Source organism: Protopterus annectens, chromosome 2.part0 (genome assembly GCF_019279795.1).
Source record: "Protopterus annectens isolate FY-2018-M chromosome 2.part0, PAN1.0, whole genome shotgun sequence".
NCBI lineage: Eukaryota > Metazoa > Chordata > Ceratodontiformes > Protopteridae > Protopterus > Protopterus annectens.
Genome location: NC_056728.1, coordinates 1,719,922,703 through 1,719,928,702, shown reverse-complemented (window position 1 = coordinate 1,719,928,702; position 6,000 = coordinate 1,719,922,703). Strand labels below are relative to the sequence as shown.

The following is a 6,000-nucleotide window of genomic DNA, read 5'->3' as shown; positions in this document are numbered from 1 at the left end:
ACCCACATACACACTGCAACCCACACAGAGGTCATAGCTCAGCTATGTCATGTAACACGAAGATCCTTTATTAAAAGATTGGTAGTAACATATTAAGAAAATGCTTCTTGTTTTTCTGTTCCTTGATGGCCAGTTAGTGGTAACGTCTTTTCATTAACTTTTCTTGCATTCTCTTGGATACAAGTCTGCCTTGGTACATGATACGATAATTGTTGGTAATATGGGTGCACCTGGATGTTTGAAGTGTATGATAAACCTTTCCTTGGATTACAGTTAGCAGTAATGTATCGTGTTCAACTTTTTACAGCTGGAGGCTGCTTGATTTATAAGATTTTTTTTCTTTAAGTCTGAGGACATTTAATACAGCTTGCAGATGGAGAGAGAAGTTTATGATTGTTTTCTGTGTCCTAGCATATGGCCATTCTTACCTTGTGAAGTGTGGTATTCTGGCATTCTTTCAGTAATTATCACATCCTCCCTTGTTTCTGCTTAAGTTGATATCATGTTTGAAATTCCATGCCATTGATATCATGCTTACTTAGTAGCTGGCAGAATGCACTAGGATTATTGCTACGTGCCCCTTCGCATACTTCTTTGATTTTTCTGCAGACTGCTTATACAAGTGATAAAAAGTTGTGTTATAACGTGTTTTATTTTTTCCCTTCTTTTCTGTGGGTCTTGTAAATTTCTGTCTCCATCTACCTTTCTCAAGCACAACTTACTTTTCTTTGCATTTTTCTGTGTGTCATAATAAGAACTGAAAGACTCCTGGGTCTGTTAGTTTGGTACTTCTAGAGACCATGTGAAAGGCTCCAGTCCTTTCACTAAGAGGAAGAAAGATTAACAATTGATGACAAAAACTGATAAAATATACATCAGATAATGAAGGTAAGTGGTACATTAGAAGAGTATGTAAAATCTAATATTTAATAATGAGACTGGGAGAGATGAAAAGCATGCTTCCAATCACACAAATGCAGTATATACTCTCTTTCAGAGGATGTGATGGAAACTGAGTTAAAATATGCTACAGTGTTAGCCAAATAGAATGAACTTCGTGAAAAAGTCATAGACTTGGAGGACAGATTAAGCAGACAAAATTTACATTTTTTTATGAATCCTAAACTGTTTGACCATGGAGCTTCTTCAAAATCTGAACTAAATTGTATCTGCAAGACATTCTGCTCAAGAGTACATGTCCGACAGTCTGCAGACCATGAAAAAGTCCAGACACAACCTTGTTAAATTTCAAACATATCAACTAGAAGAACAGATGTTAACAAAGTTGTGCATGTGTGTGGACTCTTGAATGTGGGAAAAGATCTTGCATTTGTAGACAAAGATTATTCCCTGGCCACAAAAAAAGAAATCAGTTTATAACCCATAGTAAGTTATAGCAGCATAGATACAAATGCATAATATTATCTCTCATTTGGGACTCAAAACCAAGACTTCCATATAACTGTGCTGCTGCTAAACTAAAAAGAGCCTCTGGACAGATAGCAGCAGTAAGCAGCAGCAAGTCTTTGCAGTGAAAATAAAATGAAATTTAACATCTGGTAGTCTCCATTTTTGAAGGTCTTCTATTTGAGTGGTGTAAAACATACTTGGAAATTGAAACTGCCCTTACAGAGATTTAACAGTTACACATGAAAGATAATTAACTAGAAGGAATACTTGAGAAAACTCAGAAGTAACAGACAACCTGCAAATAAAGGCTACTGGCATGATCCAGGAGACAGTATCAGTGAATCCTTTTCTGCTGTTTATAAGGAAAATGGAGCAAAGTCAAAACAAAGCTTTTTCTGTGACAAAAGAAATGTGATGAATTGAACTAGGCTCGTGGACTTCTACTGCTTCAAGAAGATAGTAATGTACTGGACTGATGAAGATATTTAACCTAACAAAGCACATTTTTTTAATTTAAAAGTAAGTGGATATTAACAATTAGAAACAAATAATATTGTTTTCCTGTATTTGACAATTTCTTGTTTAGTTTCTTTAAGAACATCATGTTAGTGCTTTTAAAACAAGAGATGTTCTTCGTGTTTCACTGTTGCAGTCATCACACACGGGTTATCTGCCTGCAGGTAGCCCTCAGTCAGCCCGAATACCAGAGACTTAGTATTTCTGTGTCGGTTGCTGTCACTTCAGTACTAACGTCAGGTTGTCAGGGGGTATAAAAACAGGCAGCCGACGCCATTACATCAGTCTTTCTTGCCGAGGAGCCCGAATCAAAAGCAGTTTGCATGAGTGCCGGTCGGCCGCTACCTGAGTTTTCATTTCCGAACTAAATCATCCTGAAGTCTTCCAAAGCTAAGTACCCCGTTGGGGATCCTTTTTTCTTGCTCTAATTGATATTTGACACAAACTGATGACTTCTTTCGTGTCTTCAGTTCTGACTAAAACTACCGAGTTTCTAAGACAAGAGTACAAGTTACGCCTAAAAAACTGATGACCCAAACTCAAGCACCTTCTTCCCTGCCACAAAATCAAATGCTTAAAATGGCAGAAGACCTGATTATGCTGATTAGGAGAAGCCAGCCTTCCCCTGCTAAGAGAAAGAGATCTGTCCCCAGCAGCTTTAACAGACCAAGAGTACGATGACTCTGAGGTCTCTGATTATGAAGACATGCCTTTATCTGCTTATGAGGATTAAGATGCAGATGAATCCATTCCTTCTGCTTCCCCTCCAGAGGATTTTTCTTTTGGTGAAACCCTAAATACTTTAAAGAGAGCATTTCCACTAGGAATGCCAAGACTATCCTCAGTCCAAAAAGAGACTCAGAGAATTTTTAGATTTGCCACAACATAGACCTTTAGCAATACCTCCAGTTCTGGATGTTGTGGATGATGCCTTTATGGAATCCAGTCCAACTCCGGATACTTTACCCCCTGCTCCAAGGAAACCAGACAGGTACTACAGAGTTCCTGACTCTCACAAATTTCTTTTAAAAAATCCTACTGCTGACTGAGAGGTCATTTCCCAGGGGCCTAAAGGTATTAAAGCAACTACAGCTAAGAATCCTACTCCTTTAGACAGGGATTCCCAAGCTTTAGACAGATGGAGTAAAAAAGTATACACCTCTGCAACTCTCGCCATTAGGGCATTGAATTGCCAGTTTCACATGCTGAAATACCAGCAACATATTATGGAACTTATTAAGCAAAAATTAGCTACCTTAACAGACTGTACAGAAAATAAAGAATTACAAGAGCTTATGCATTCTGCAAGCCAAGTCAGCAAGCATACCTTGCAATGTGGCTTTGACACCCTAGAACCATCTTGCAGGGTAGCAGTCACTGGTTCTGTACTGAGAAGGCATGCTTGGCTTAAGGAGCAGACCTTGCCAGACCATGTCAAATCAAAATTACTAGACCCCCCTTTGAACAAGGACAATTTATTTGGCTCCAAAGTAGAAGAGGTTCTAAAAAGATGGAAGAAAAAGCTAAATCTATGCAGACAGTCAAAGATTTCTTGCAAGTGCAGCCTCCTAGATTCAGTAGACATTGCCCCTCAAAACATTGGTCCTTTCCAGTCCCCTCAAGGCCATCTCAAACTAGACCCAGGGGAAACAGACCCCCCCCAGACTACAGTCTCAACGTATGAAAAAAAAACTGCTCATGCCCCTAGGAGGAAAATTTTCCCATCATGCAAAAAACTGGACCTCCATCACCATAGACCGATGGGTCCTCAACACTGTATCCCAAGGGTATAAATTTTACTTCTACTCACTGCCAACCCCAAAAGTGTTCCTAGACCTTCCTCCAAACCAGTGGGCAGAAAACCAAGATCAGTCCCTGCTCTCCATAAGGGCAATTCAACCTGTTCCTGCAGAGCAAATAGGTCAAGGGTTTTATTCAAGACTTTTTCTGGTAACCAGAAAAGAGGGCACTTGGCGCCCAATCCTAGATCTTTCCATTCTAAACACCTTCCTGGTGGTTCCAAAATTCAAAATGCTCATCCTTCAGCAGTTTCTTCCTATGCTGTCCAAAGATGCCTGGTTAGCCACCCTAGACCTAAAAGAAGTCTATCTTCACATCCCTATCAGGGACTCATGCAGAAAATACCTACGTTTCAGGGCAGGATCTATGCATTGTCAGTTCTCTGCACTTCCCTTTGGCTTATCCACTGCTCCCAGAGTCTTCACAAAATGCCTGGCTCCAGCCATTGCTCATTGCAGACAGAGAAAGATTCAAATTTATCCGTACTTGGATGTTTGTCTGATTTAGGCAGACAGTCAGGAAAAGCTTTTGCAGCACCTGACATTGGTAAAGAACCTTCTAACCTCCCTGGGGTACACTATCAATGAAAAGAAATCAAAACTAGTCCCAGTCAAAAGATTGTATTCCTGGGAGCAAGCTTAGACACAGCATCCCAGACGGCATTCCTTACTCCAGAAAAACAAGCCTATCTGAAAGGTGGCAAATGGCCACCAGAACCCAGCTATCTGCAAGGAAAATCTTGCAGGCCCTAGAATTCATGGCCTTTTGCATTCTACTAATTCCATATGCCAGACTGCATATGAGGAAACTTCAATTGTACTTAACAATCTTTGGTGCCAACATTCTCAGGATCTGGAAACCGTCCTACCTATCATACCTTGTCTAAGGACAGAGTTTCTTTGGTGGGCAGCAGCAGGCAACCACAACAAGGGATTTCCCTTTACTCAACCCCACGTCATCCAGACCCTAACCACAGATGTATCAGACTATGCTTGGGGGGGGGGGGCACATCTGAACGACATGTGCGTTCAGGGCCACTGGAGCCCAAGTCAAATTTATTTGCACATCAGCCAAAATGAGATGCTAGCTGTTCAGCACACTCTGACAGCTTTCAGATCCCTACTCTCACCAGGACCCCTGCTGATAAAGACAGACACTGCCACAGTTATGTGGTACATCAACAAGCAGGGGGAACACACTCTTACCCACTCTGCAAGCTAGCCATGGCCCTGTGGAACATGGCCTTGGACAATGCAGATTCATCTGCAAGCTCAATTCCTGCCAGGCAAACAAACCTGTCTGGCAGATGACTTAAGCAGAAATCTAGTGGACCAACACGAGTGGCAATTAGACCCCAGCACCTTCAGCATCCTAACACTGAAATGGGGGACCCCAGAGGTGGACCTTTTTGCCTCCCTCTACAATCACCAGCTCAGCAAATTCTGCACCAGGACATCTCACAGCAGGGCCTGGAAAATGGATGCCTTATCTTTCCAGTGGGTAAACCTCTCAATCTATGCATTTCCCCTCCTGCCTCTTCTCACAAAAATATTACTCAAGATAAGACAGGAAAAACCAAGGACAACCCTGATTGCCCCAGACTCGCCATGCCAGCACTGGTACCCACTACTGTGCAGCCTGTCACCAGTGCCACCCTGGCACCTACCCCAGATCCAAACCCTTCTCACCTACCAGGAGGGACGTATCCTGCATCCGCATCTGCAAATCTTGAATCTTGCAGCCTGGCTTATTCCTTGAATTCTCCTCCAGTGTCCAACCTAAGCAAGCGGGTGCTGGACGTCATTCTTGAAGCCAGAAGACCCAGTACAAGGAAATCCTACGCTGATAAGTGGAAAAGGTATTGTTCCTGGATTCAATCTAAAGGAGAGGACACAGCATTACCCTCCTTACCTCTAATCCTGGAAGCAGATTTAGTACACAGAGGCTTATCCTTCTCCTCCATTAAGATCCATGCCTCTGCCATCTCGGCTTATTACAACACTGAGCCACCTCTCTTCTCTCACCCTCTCATCAAGCAGTTCCTGAGAGGGGTAATCAATCTAAGGGCACCAAGGAGAGCACCCACCCCTGCTTGGGACCTTAACTTTGTTCTGAAAAACCTCACGCTACCGCCCTTTGAGCCTGCAGCATCAGCAGAGTTAAAATTCCTCTCTTGGAAAACAGCATTGCTACTGGCCATCACTTCAACTAGAAGAGTGTCTGAGCTACAAGCACTTATGGCTGTGGAACCCTTCATTATTTTTCATGCTGACA

At 42.2% G+C, this 6,000-nt stretch overlaps 1 protein-coding gene across 1 annotated transcript in view; it reads left to right on the top strand.

Annotated features, from left to right (window-relative positions):
- ZBTB40 (zinc finger and BTB domain containing 40) overlaps nucleotides 1-6,000 on the top strand; it is a 919,023-nt gene that overhangs the window by 712,504 nt on the left and 200,519 nt on the right. The window lies entirely within an intron of this gene.